This window comes from Acanthochromis polyacanthus, chromosome 4 (assembly GCF_021347895.1).
Source record: "Acanthochromis polyacanthus isolate Apoly-LR-REF ecotype Palm Island chromosome 4, KAUST_Apoly_ChrSc, whole genome shotgun sequence".
In the NCBI taxonomy this organism is placed as follows: Eukaryota; Metazoa; Chordata; class Actinopteri; family Pomacentridae; genus Acanthochromis; species Acanthochromis polyacanthus.
The window spans coordinates 10,803,981-10,817,598 of NC_067116.1; the positions used below are offsets into that span (position 1 = coordinate 10,803,981).

Here is a 13,618-nt window from a genome sequence, read left to right on the forward strand (position 1 = left end):
TGCCTCAGTGTGTGTATGACTGAATTGCAACCTAATTAGCAGGAAGTGAATACAAATATGCCTCGGCTGACTTACCTGCTTCTAATTTAACACTCTTCACTAAAAAGCCCTGGTTCAGACAGTATTTTACTGCCAGATAACTAATTTTAACACATGCCCAAACTGGTTCTTTGCCTTGTTATCCACTAATCACTTTGGATCATTTGTTGTCTGTTTCTACTGTCATGCTGTTCAAGACCTCCAGATTCAGACCCAGCTATCTAGTTTTCCTGCCTGCCCTTTCTCAGCACTTAGTTTGCCTTTTGTTTTGTCAGTTTTGCTTTCCATTATTCACTCAGTAATTTGTACTTTCATTACAAATAAAGCAATTAAGTCATTTGTAAACCCTGTAATTTCCTTTGGGTACTCCTCTCAGCCCTTTTCCCCATATCATATTCAGTTTTGTTAATCACCTGCCATGTTTACCTATCCTCCTGAGACACGGCAGTTCATTTTTGTGCACTGTAGTGCACATTCATTTCTTGTTCATTTCTCCAATACCATATATGCCACACTTTTAAATCCTGATGTTCCTTAAAGCAGACAAACTTAGCTTTAAAATGACATCACATGTGTGGGTGTGTGTCTTGCCAACTCCCTTTGTGGGTCTTTTCAAAATGGCAGTCAGCCCATTAATTGTATTTTTAGTGCTATATTTTGACTGCTTATAGTAAATAAAATTCTAAAGAGTAATTTGAGTGCATTTTCAAAGATTTGATTAGTTATTTTCATAGGAAAAACAATTGATTTATGAACGTACACTGTAGAGGCAGCATGGCTCAGTGGGTAGAATGGCCGTCCCGCAACCGGAGGGTTGCCGGTTCAATCCTAGGCCCATTGTGCTCAGGTCGAGGTGTCCCTGAGCAGGACACCTAACCCCTAATTGCTCCTGATGAGTCGTGGTTAGCGCCTTGCGTGGCAGCGTCCGCCGTGTGTGTGAATGGGTGAATGTGACGTATCTTGTAAAGCGCTTTGGGTACCTTGCAGGTATAGTAAAGCGCTATATAAATATAGAACATTTACCAGTGCATGTCAGGACTTTGGACTTATGTTTACTTCCCTTTTTTCTTTAGTAAACAGGTGTTTGACAGAGGCAGAGGTAATTCTTCAGAGAATCATTAAGGTAGATTCAGACCTAAACCTTTCAGAAGATGACAGCCCAGTGGTTGAGACAGGAGAGGGTGAGAGAAAAAAAAATTGAATTGCCTCATCATTGTGGAAGACACCTCATTGTTGGCATCTGATGAAGCATCTGATAAAGCCGTTTGGGAATTAGTTGTGTTATTGTGAATGGCCAAGCCTAGTACTCTTTGACTAGTGGATGTGGATATTTAATCAGTTCTTCATTAGCCTATGACCAACCTTGCCCCAAAATTTTGTGGTACATATTTCATGAAGCCATTAGGGAGTTACATGCCTTTTTGTGATTGGCCACACCCATTGCCACACATCCTTTTGGTTAGTGCAAAGCCATTGTATATTGTTATTGTGAAGTTTCTGTGAAGTTTTAATGTATGTTTTAAAACAAATATGTTCATACATGCTTTATTTAAGAAGATTCCAGATGAGCTATTTTCATAATCAACATATTTACTTTGTGAATATTTCACGTTAAACACCAATGGCGTCCTGTTGTACACTACAGTGCATATGTTATAAAATCTTGATAAATTTAAGTTTTTAAAAAAATCTTTGCAGTATGTTCTTTACCACCCAAACACTTCATTTATGTTAAAAAAATCGAAATGACAAAACCTTTTTTTCCCTGGGTCTCAGGTGGCTATAGATAAAAGTGAGGAAATACTGAAGACACAAAACTTTCATTATAAATTAAGCACTGTGGTGTGACAAAGGTGCCTGCCTACAATTAATATCATCTGTCAACATAACAACATAACATGATTTTCTCTGCATTTTGTTCGGCCCTACTACCCCATAATCAAATCAACAGAGACAACACTGGATGGGTATATACAGTGCCTTGTGAAAGTATTCGGCCCCCTTGAACTTTTCAACCTTTCGCCACATTTCAGGCTTCAAACATGAAGATATAAAAATTTAATTTTTTGTCAAGAATCTACAACAATTGGGACACAATCGTGAAGTGGAACGAAATTTATTGGATATTTTAAACTTTTTTAACAAATAAAAAACTGAAAAGTGGGATGTGCAATATTATTCGGCCCCTTTACTTTCAGTGCAGCAAACTCACTCCAGAAGTTCAGTGAGGATCTCTGAATGATCCAATGTTGTCCTAAATGACTGATGATGATAAATAGAATCCACCTGTGTGTAATCAAGTCTCCATATAAATGCACCTGCTCTGTGATAGTCTCAGGGTTCTGTTTAAAGTGCAGAGAGCATCATGAAGACCAAGGAACACACCAGTCAGGTCCGAGATACTGTTGTGGAGAAGTTTAAAGCCAGATTTGGATACAAAAAGATTTCCCAAGCTTTAAACATCGCAAGGAGCACTGTGCAAGCAATCATATTGACATGGAAGGAGTATCAGACCACTGCAAATCTACCAAGACCCAGCTGTCCCTCTAAACTTTCACCTCGAACAAGGAGAAGACTGATCAGAGATGCAGCCAAGAGGCCCATGATCACTCTGGATGAACTGCAGAGATCTACAGCTGAGGTGGGAGAGTCTGTCCATAGGACAACAATCAGTCGTACACTGCACAAATCTGGCCTTTATGGAAGAGTGGCAAGAAGAAAGTCATTTCTCAAAGATATCCATAAAAAGTCTCATTTAAAGTTTGCCACAAGCCACCTGGGAGACACACCAAACATGTGGAAGAAGGTGCTCTGGTCAGATGAAACCAAAATCGAACTTTTTGGCCACAATGCAAAACCATATGTTTGGCGTAAAAGCAACACAGCTCATCACCCTGAACACACCATCCCCACTGTCAAACATGATGGTGGCAGCCTCATGGTTTGGGCCTGCTTTTCTTCAGCAGGGACAGGGAAGATGGCTAAAATTGATGGGAAGATGAATGGAGCCAAATACAGGACCATTCTGGAAGAAAACCTGTTGGAGTCTGCAAAAGACCTGAGACTGGGACGGAGATTTATCTTCCAACAGGACAATGATCCAAAACATAAAGCCAAATTTACAATGGAATGGTTCACAAATAAACGTATCCAGGTGTTAGAATGGCCAAGTCAAAGTCCAGACCTGAATCCAATCCAGAATCTGTGGGCAGAGCTGAAGACTGCTGTTCACAAACGCTCTCCATCCAACCTCACTGAGCTCGAGCTGTTTTGCAAGGAAGAATGGGCAAGAATTTCAGTCTCTTGATGTGCAAAACTGATAGAGACATACCCCAAGCGACTTGCAGCTGTAATTGCAGCAAAAGGTGGCGCTACAAAGTATTAATGCAAGGGGGCTGAATAATATTGCACGCCCCACTTTTCAGGTTTTTATTTGTTAAAAAAGTTTAAAATATCCAATAAATTTCGTTCCACTTCACGATTGTGTCCCACTTGTTGTTGATTCTTGACAAAAAACTTAGAATTTTATATCTTTATGTTTGAAGCCTGAAATGTGGCGAAAGGTTGAAAAGTTCAAGGGGGCCGAAGACTTTCACAAGGCACTGTATATATATACATATATATATATACAATACAGAGTCTCAGCCAGGAAGGGTCCAGCTGCTACTAGATAGCCAGGAAGTACAGATGCAGTCCTTCAGCAGTTGGATACACGCTGCAGAAATACAGATGAACCAACAGTTTGGAAGACAAACCAACATCTGAGCATCCAAGGGTTTCTTCAGCAAGAAATGGCCGTAACTAGTGGTCCATATGTACAAGGAAAACTGCTGAATGACATCGCAGAAGCATTAGCAGCAGTGGTCAATCCAAACTGGTGTCCAGTGTTCCACCTGCACTGTACGTGGTTGATTTTTAGATCAGGGCTTAAGATCAAACAAGTCTGTCAATAAGCCCCTGATCAATGAGAAACAGAGGTTTGCCTGACGTCGTTTGGCCCAAGCACACCAGATGTCAGGGTCCCTGCCTGGCCCCCCTTGCTGCCTTCTCTTCTCTTTCTACTCCATCTTTTCCCCTCTCTCCCTCTTTTTCTCCTCTCCCTCCTCCTCGCTTCTCTTTTTTTCCTCTCTCTCTCTCTTCCCTGATGTTCTGTCTCGCACTCTCCCTTGTTCCAGCCTCTTCCCTCTTGTTGTGCTCCTGGCCGCTGATGATCTGCACTGATCCGAGGCAGCTGCTGCACCAGCACAGCTGCATCGGCTCTCCACCAGCAATGAAGTCTGACTTCCCACACCACTCATCAGCAGATCGTACCATCAGCTACGCCACATTTCTCCTGCCAGTCTGCCCTGTTTACCGCCTGCGTGTTTGCCGAAGCTGTCGCTGCAGTCGTCAGCACCAGATTCAGCCTGTCAGCCTGCTGAGCTGCTGGCTCTTACCCTCCCGGACAGACCATAGACTGTGTATAAAGATGGACGGAGCATCTGGCTCCAAAAATGAAGCCAACACGGAGTGCCAAAGACCGTCCGTCAAAAAAATGTAAAACTGTCCGCTTTTTTGGCTCCAAAAAGCTCTGGCTACATAGACCCCAATTCATCACAGGAAAAACTATAATTTGAAAGACTGCTTTTCTACGGCTTATGATTTTTTCGTCCGTTTTCATGGTCAAAATGAGAGACCAATTGACCAATCTTAAAATAAATCAATATTGATTTTTTATAGGGCATGAAAGTTTTGCGAGGTCAGGGGGCGTAGTTACTTGACTGACAGTCCGGCCTGGAATAACTGACAGGTCATCTGGAGAAGGCAGCCGAGACTCTGTTCTCCTCATTTGGATTTAATTCCGATCAAATAACTGTTGGTTTATTTATCGGTTGAGCAGCAGAACCTTTTCCACAGACAGTTTCTCTGCCGTTGGCCTGTTTTAACCAGTTGAATTAGGTTCATTTTGTCGTTCATTACTATACGATAGCGAGGCGTGGTGGGTTTGACAGATTCTGACAGATCTGTCAAACTGTCCACATGATAAAAAGGACACGTCACCAAACGTCAGATGATGTTCTGAGGAAGACAGCAGAAGCTGTCGAAACATGTCAGCAAAGGTAATATAACTTTTCTTTACTGAATTTTCGGTTTAAATAAGCAACGCCATCACTGTTTTAACCAGTTTTTTAACCTTCGGCTAATCCTACCAGCAGACGCTGAAGGGACTCTGATAGTTCGGTAAGTGTTTATTTTCTTATCGGTGCCACTTTTAATGCCCTTTATATGCAGCTGTAGTGCCAGATATAATGTGTGCTATGCAGTCCAGATGTTGGTGTTTATTTGTGTGTGTTGACCAGAGAAAAGTGGTGGCATCCAGTACTGAGCATTAATGTGAATTAGTGTTGCTAACCGAGCTAGCTGCTCCATTGTAGCCTGACTAAAGCTAACATAGAATTAAGCTAACGATGTTTGTGTTGTGTAAACAGCTGAAGTGTGTTGTGTTAGTGTAACGTGGTACATTTAGTAAATGAAACTGTCAGTGGAGACACCGGTTCACATTAATGTAACATTTAGAAACCTAAATGTGATTAAGACAATAAGGTTAAGGTTCTGTGTTGTCAGTAGTCCCGAATATCTGCTGAGTCTCTGAAGTTAAAGGTCCCATATTATGCTATTTTTCAGTCACGTCATATAGGTCTCAGAAGCCCAAAAACATAGTATTTAAGTTTGTTCGCCCCAAAATCATCCTTTGTTCGGAGTTTCAGCGGTTGAAAAATTCAGTCTCACCAGCCCTCCTCAGAACAAGCTGTTTCTGGGCCTGCTTCCAGGTATGCAAATGAACGCATCTGTCCACTCCCCCTCCCCTCTCTGGGAGAGGATGCGCTCAGTGCTACATTGGTGTCAGAAGTGGGATGGCGCTCGCCCGACTGCAGATGGAGGAAGAACTGAGGGAGCTCCAACAAGCTGTCACCGAGGAACTGAGCCGCCTCTTGGGAGCAAACCCAAGAGGAAAAGAGCCAGCCAGCGGAGAGTTCGCTCCCGTAATCCCCGACAGCTCCACCACACCAAGAACCCGCCGCGGCGAAACGGTGGGCTGCCACAGGCAGGAGTCTAGCAGGAGAGATGCTCCGGCAGCCGGCCCGGAGCATCTCCCCAGCCGCCTGCAGCCAGCCAGGGGGTTCTGGAGTGGCGGTTCCCTCACAGCGCCACTCTTCTCTCGTTTCCCGGAGCTCGGCTTCTCGGTGCGGGCGCCGGGCAGTCTCATGCGAAGTGACCAGGCTCATGGCACCGGTAGCAGCCGTCTGGAGAGCAGCGGCGACGTAGGCGGCTCGGTCTCTCGCTCCTCTTCTTCCCCGGGCCCGCACTCAGCCATCCTGACGTGCGGCTTGAACGCTGAAGGGGTGCCGGGACGTGAGCGCGCGTTCCGCTCTCTCGGCTTCTCGTAGTGCCTCGCTGAGTGTTTGCTTTCCGCACAGCAGCGGCGCCGGGCGGCTCCCCACTCTCTCCTGATGGTGCCCGGTGGCTGGCTGCCGGCAGCTGGGGAGATGTTCCGGCAGCCGAGGCACTACGAGAAGCCGAGAGAGGCTCACGTCCCGGCCCCCCACGACTTCCGCGTTCAAGCCGCACGTAAGGATGGCTGAGTGCCGGCCCGGGGAAGAAGAGGAGTGAGAGACCAAGCCTCCTACGTCGCCGCCGCTCTCCAGACGGCTGCTACTGGTGCCATGAGCCTGGTCACTTCGCACGAGACTGCCCGGTGCCCGCACTGAGAAGCCGAGCTCTGGTAAATGAGAGAAGAGTGGCGCTGTGAGGGAACCGCCACTCCAGAACCCCCTCCCTCACCCAGGACAACGCACGCTGGTAGGACAGTGCGGAGGGGGGGCGCAGTCAGGGGGAGGAGTTAAATCCGCTTATTTCGTCATAAGCGGACCCAAATCAAAATCAGACGTTTGAGCAGGCATTTTCACAAAATGTGGTGTAGCAAGACAGGGAGGAAACAGACAGTTTTCAAATTCGAACCTCATAATGAGCTACTGCAACACACACTACTGTAAGAACACTTTCACAAAGTGCGGTTTGCATAATATGTCCCCTTTAAACTGGAGAAAACAGTAAATATACTCTGTAATTATTAACGTTGTTTAATGACTGATTCACATGTTGTAGTACTCATTCCTGCAGTGTACACTGGGGAAAAAAGTCCCAGAATATGACCAAAGTAATGATTAACACTACAACTTTGGTTTTGGTTTAATAAACTCTTTGTGTTTAAACCTGCCATCTGTCTGTGCCTGCAGTCTGCTGCTGAAGGAGCTGCTTAAAGACCCCACAGTGTCATGGAGTGGGAGAGAGGGATTGTCCATGATGGATGTGAGCTTTGCCAACATCTTTCTCTCACCCACCTTCTCTGTGGAGTCCAGGGAGCAATCCAGGACAGAACCGGCCCTCCTGACCAGTCTATTTAGTCTCTTTCTGTACATGTCTGTGCTCCCTGTTCCACAGCAGACCACTGCATAGAAAAGAGCAGACACTATCACAGTGTCATACATTTCACCTTAAAAGCTGTTGATCTTTCTTTGCTTGGTGTCGTTTTTTTCAGCACCACCTCACCTGTGTGATTCTATAATTATTTATACTTTTTGATATAATTATGAACACACTTGACCTAAAACAGCAGAAAAAATACAAAGTCCGAGTAGAAAAAAGTTTGATTTTTTTTTTTTTTTTTGCTGTGGACACCATAAACATGTGTAATGAATCTTTTTCAGAACTTATAATGTAAATAGAAATTGTCATAAAATGATGTACAAATTTAGCAGTTAACCCTGTAACGCCGCTTGTATCATATATGATACACGAGTTTCTGAGACCTGTATCTCATCAACATGATAAGTAGATTCCTTAAAAACCTGTTGTATGTAATCTTATACATGTATTCTGCCCCCTGGTGGATTATCATCCCACTACTGGCAGCTGAAGTTGAACTTTGACCCATTTCAAAATGGCTACTTTCGTGAAATCGTCTACACTCTAGCCTAGCCGCGCTAGACAACCCATGGCAACGAATTTAATTCTCTGCCAGGGTCGACAACAAAAACGACAACAGTCGTTGAGCTCCATTAGCACCGACTCTGAATAATCTTTCTGTTAACATGTCTGCAATATACTTGAGCTTCACCTATTGACTGTATGAATAAGGCTTCACCGAACTACCGCATCCTCTGATTTCCGGCGCTCTAGGAGCCTGTTCGTTGCACTGATTGGTTGTATACCTACCCAATTGCTGCAGAGTGATTTGATAGACAACCTTTTAGCTCGCCTCCCTCCCTGTCGAGCGTGCCTAGACCCTTGCGTCTTCAGAGCATGGGTCTAGCACGGCTAGGCTATCTACACTCCTTTTTCGGAAAACAATTTCTAATTTTCAAAAGTAACGGTAAGAATAACATCTAAATTGTTATTCAGTTTTACAAATAAGTATTTTCTGCATTGAAAGAATGCATATTTACGAAGTAATTCATTGTTTATATTTCAGTTAAACCATGTCAAAATGTCTGTATCATATATGATACAACAGGATTATAACGTACTTTTTTTCCCGGAATTGTCATATAGCGTTTTTGTAATGTAATCTACATTGTACCTGTGAAAATACAAACACATACTATTTTAATTTTTTAATTAATTTAATGAAGGAATGAAATGCCGTCTTCAAAAGCATTTTGAGTATTTTTACAATAACAGTTCCTTTGAAATCATAATCGCTATATTTTATTGACCTGTTTTTATATGTCAAAAAGACTAGAGGAAGAACACAGAAAAAGAAATTAAAGTGAAAATGCCATCAACACACTACTTTGGTTACTTAATTCACTTAATTAATTTAATGAAGGAATAAAATGCCATCTTCAAATGCATTTTGAGTATTTGTACAATAACAATTACTCTGAAATCATAATCGCTATACTATATTGACCAATTTTTAGATGTCAAAATGGCTAGACAAAGAAGAGAGAAAAATAAAGTACACTGAAAATGTCATCAAGGAGATACTGGATGGAAATACAAGTGCCATGGGGCAGTTAGTGGAAAATGAGGATGACGAGGGGACAGAGCAGGGTCTAGGCATGTAAACACATAGGGGATTAGTACATATGTTCAGTGTGAGAATCTACTGGGAGATGGAGACAAAGCTTCTTGAAGTATATTGTTTTGTTCTTTCTTTATAATGTATCTGTTATTGTATTATTTTTTGTTATGAAGTGTGTCAGATCACTCAGTACTAACAGCAGACTGGAGCAAGTGGAGTTTCACTGTATATGGTTGTGAGCCAAAAGTTACCCCAAAAGCCTGATGTATCATATATGATACAAACAGTATATCATAAACAAAATGATATGGAATATTTTTTTTTTTGATTTTGTTAAAAGGAGTGATAAACATGTCAGTTCCAAAAAATCAGAATTTTCTGGCTATTTTTTGATGGGTCAGGCTTTACAGGGTTAACACAGTTATATACCACTATTTGCACTAAAATGCAGGAATGTTTTTAGGCGTTTTTGCACAACTATTTACAAAATCATGAGGAGTCACAATAAAATTTTACATAAATGAATTTGTGCCGTTCCAAAAAAAACTTCTTCTGTCCACCACAGTCTCTACAATGACAAATACAATAGAAACAGGCTTTAGGACCATAGGAAGAATCCAGATTCCTGGTGTTCTCCATTGCTAGAATATGTTTATTATGAATATTATTATTACTATTATTGTTATTGTGGTTTTATTATTGTTGTTGTTGTATTATTATTATTGTTGTGGTTATTATTGTTATTATTGTTTTTGTTTTATTATTATTATTATTATTATTAGTAGTAGTAGTAGTAGTACTAATATATTACATCTGAAACAAAATCTTCATTTTTGTGCATCTTTGGTGTCTAGCAGAGAGAGTGATCTGTGGCCAAAGCCAGTGAAGGACATGCTGCTCTCCCAAAGAGTTATAACTATATCCTGACCAAAAAAAAAAAAAAAATTATAGAAAGTTCCAAATCCGCACTTTGGCCATCTCTCCTCTGCGTATTTCTCGAATACTCCACTCTCTTACTATGAACACAGAGGGGTCTGTGCGGCCGCTTCCCGTCTGTGCGGCCGCTCCCCGTCAGAGCGTCTCTGTCACCCAGCTTCAGGTTTCTCAGTCGCCTTTGGCAAAATCCAGTTCACGTTTTTACTCCAGAGAACGCCAGGTTTGCGAAAATCTGGTCCACATTTTCCGTCCAACACCAAGCATCACTCCAAGGGTCTGTGTTTCTCGTCAGATGCTTTCAGCAGAGAGGACTCTCCGCTGAGTCCAAAGTTCAAAGTTTTGCCGTGCATAAAAGACGCTGGAAATATGCTCGGGTGAAGTTCGGTAAAAAATGTGGCGTTAACTATTGATCACATCTCTGGTTTTACTTGGCCGATCAAAATGATTAAAAAAACTGGTAGAAAGTTCAAAATCTGCACTTTCAGCACAAGTTTAAAGGCAGACTCCTCGACGCTTCATTTTCTTTCTTTGTTTTGATTACAGCGGCGCAACAAGATTTCCGCTCCAGAGCGTATTTAGGGTAGAGAGGGTTAAAGGACCTTAATCTCCTCAGCAGGTGGAGACAACTTTGGTCCTTCTTGTACAGGACCTCTGTGTTAAGTGTCCAGATTATTGTCGAGGTGAACACCCAGGTATTTGTATATTAGTCCATGAGTCCATTAGTCCATGTAAATGAGTCCACCATTTCAAAGTCCAAACCCTGAATCTTCACCATTGCAGTCTGACATGTCCTCCTCCTGCGGAAGTCAATGACCATCTCCTTCGTCTTGTGGGTGTTGAGCTGCAGATGGCTTAGTGCACACTAGTCAACGACATCAGGGATGACGTCCTGTATTCCTGCTCGTCCTCCTCAGATACACACCCGACAATGGCTGTATCATCAGAGAACTGCTGGAGGTGACAGCTCCTAGTGACTGTGAGGGATTGTCCATCTTCCCTCACTGATCAGGTGTGATTGGCTGGGTTACTCCATGGAGGCATGCCCATGTGAGTGCAGTCCAGGTGCTGTTCATCTCCCCTGATTGGACTGAGCCAAGTGGCCTCATGGGAGGGGAGGTTGGGCTGGGGAAAATGTATTGTAGTGGGTAATTAATGTAACTTAAAGGGGTAGTTTTTAGTGTACATATGAGTTTGGAAACTGTAATGTGTTTTGTTAATAATAAATAGGCATATTTTGTATATAAATTGTAATATATTGTAAGTAATTCTGCTGCACTGCTCCTTGAATTCTACCTGTCAATGGGGCATAGTGGTTTAAGCTCACCTATATATTGGGTGTGAGGGGATTTTGAGGTGGGCCTGTTCTGTGTGCTGGGGAAATGCTGTCGGACTGCTTCGTGATGTGCTGGTGAATAAATATGAAGATCTGCATCCTCTGCAAGTTTCACCTTATTCTTTTCCACCATCTCAGCTGCAATAGCCATCCCGGGCAAGTAAGAGCCTCTTTTACCACCTGAATCTTACATTGTGGTGTCAGAAGTGGGATTGGTGCTGCCAAACTGAGTACGCATGCCACCTAAGAAGAAGAACGAGGAAAAGTTTTTGGAGGAGGGAGCCACAGGAGGAGAACATGTGGAGTCCCAGTCCAAAGAAGAGCCTCCAGGTGCCGCGGATCTGTCCTCCATCATGTGTATGCTACAGAAATGCCTGCAGTCCCAAACCGACCTGAGCAATCGATGGAACCGGGAGACGCAGGAGCAAGAGGAACGATGGAGGCAGATGCAGGCGCGCAGGTCCGCCGCCTGGGTGAAAGATCGAGCCCCAGGGTTGAGGTACAAGCACCCCCCCATCCCCCACCACAGCAACAGGCCGAATCGGTACCAGTGGCACAGGAACACACTGGTAGAGGCTGGGCACAGTCGGCTATTCCCAGGTTGGAGGATGGTGACGACATTGAGCAATATCTCACCACCTTCGAACGTCTGGCCACCGCTTATCAATGGCCAGAGATGGACTGGGCAGTGAGGCTAATTCCACATCTGACTGGTAAGGCCCGTGCAGCCTATGTTGCTATGGCTTTGGAAGATTCATGTGACTATAAAAGTGTGAAAGAAGCCATTTTGACAAAATATGAAATTAATGAAGATGTATATCGCCAGCGGTTTCGTGAGCCAGACTTCCAGCCCGGGGAGACTCCACGGGAGTTTTACAACCGCCTCAAAGACTTATACCAAAAATGGATGCAGCCAGAGAAGAAGACGAAGAAGCAAGTGGGTGAAATCCTCATCTTGGAGCAGTTCTACCATTCGCTGTCACCAGAGCTGAGAGTTTGGGTTAAGGAGCGTAACCCAACCTCGGGGCGTGAAGCTGCGGAGTTTGTGGAGAACTTCCTGTCAGCCAGACGAGGACCGAAGACATTCCGGTTCGACCCATACTCCAAAGGCAGTACATTACAGGGTAGGTCTGTGGGTTTTGGCAAGGGGGTTGGTCCGGATCAGGCAGGTGGGGCGAGTAGGCCTAGAGAGGAAAATGTTGACTTGGGGAAAGTTAAGCCCTCTGGTAAGGGTCTCGTATGTTTCTTCTGTGGTCAGGAAGGACACAAAAAACCTGATTGCCCTGCCAGGAAAGCTAAATCTGCCTATTTTTGTACTGTGCCTCGACCGGGAAGGGAGGAGGTTCGGGGAAATGGCAAACAGCAGTTAACAGAGGTTAAAGTTAATGGGGAGCCAGCATTGGCTTTACTTGACACTGGGAGTGTGCAAACGCTAGTCAATCCCGCCATTTTGAAAAGTCAGGGCCATTTTGTTGGACCAGGCTTGGATATTTCCTGTGTCCACGGGGATCATCGCACTTACCCCACTGCTATAGTGTATGTTGAAGTGGCAGGTCAGACATATTTGCTAACAGTTGGGGTGGTGAAAAATCTCGCTCATCAGGTGATTTTAGGCCAGGATATTCCTGTATTGTCCGAGCTAGTCCAGTCTGTTAAACCTGTCTGTGTGGTGACCAGATCCCAAAGCAAAGGGCAGTCAAAGGCTGGTTTAGACATACAAAGGGGAGATGTTAATCCCCAGGAAATCCAAAGTTCTCCCCCTGTTGATCCAAATCCATTGAGTTACCTACCATTTTTTGGATCTAATGTCCCTCAGATGGGCTCCTTTAAACCTCGAAAAAGTAGACGCCAGAAAAGACGGGAAAAAATGGAAGGTACTGCAAAAATGCTAATGAAATGTATTCCAAATCCAGGGGACTCTGATATTGACATGCCTCTAAATTTTCTACAGCTCCAGAGTCAGGATGAGTCACTGCAGGAGGCCTTTGGCCAGGCAAAGCAGGAGGCTGGTGAGGCGGCCCCTAGGGAGGGTTACGTCCTGAGGGCGGGGTTGCTGTACCACCAGTCTGGGAAATCACAAGCAGAGAGGCTAGTGGTCCCCACCCAGTTACGTGAGCAGGTGCTAAAGCTGGGTCATAGCATTCCATGGGCGGGTCATCTGGGCTCCAAAAAGACTTTTGACCGGATTGCCAGTAAATTTTTTTGGCCTGGTCTCCAGTCCGCAGTAAAGAACTTTTTTCAGT

General features: G+C 44.0%; 1 protein-coding gene across 9 annotated transcripts in view; it reads right to left on the reverse strand.

The window, feature by feature from the left end:
- The window catches only part of nfic (nuclear factor I/C), a 185,846-nt gene that overhangs the window by 35,925 nt on the left and 136,303 nt on the right, over positions 1–13,618 (reverse strand). The window contains exon 11 of one of the 9 annotated variants that reach the window (XR_007941417.1): positions 7,422–7,528. The exons of the other annotated variants lie outside the window; for them this stretch is intronic. The gene's annotated coding sequence lies outside the window, so the exon portion shown is untranslated. The remainder of the gene's footprint in view (positions 1–7,421; positions 7,529–13,618) is intronic. 9 annotated transcript variants of the gene reach the window in all.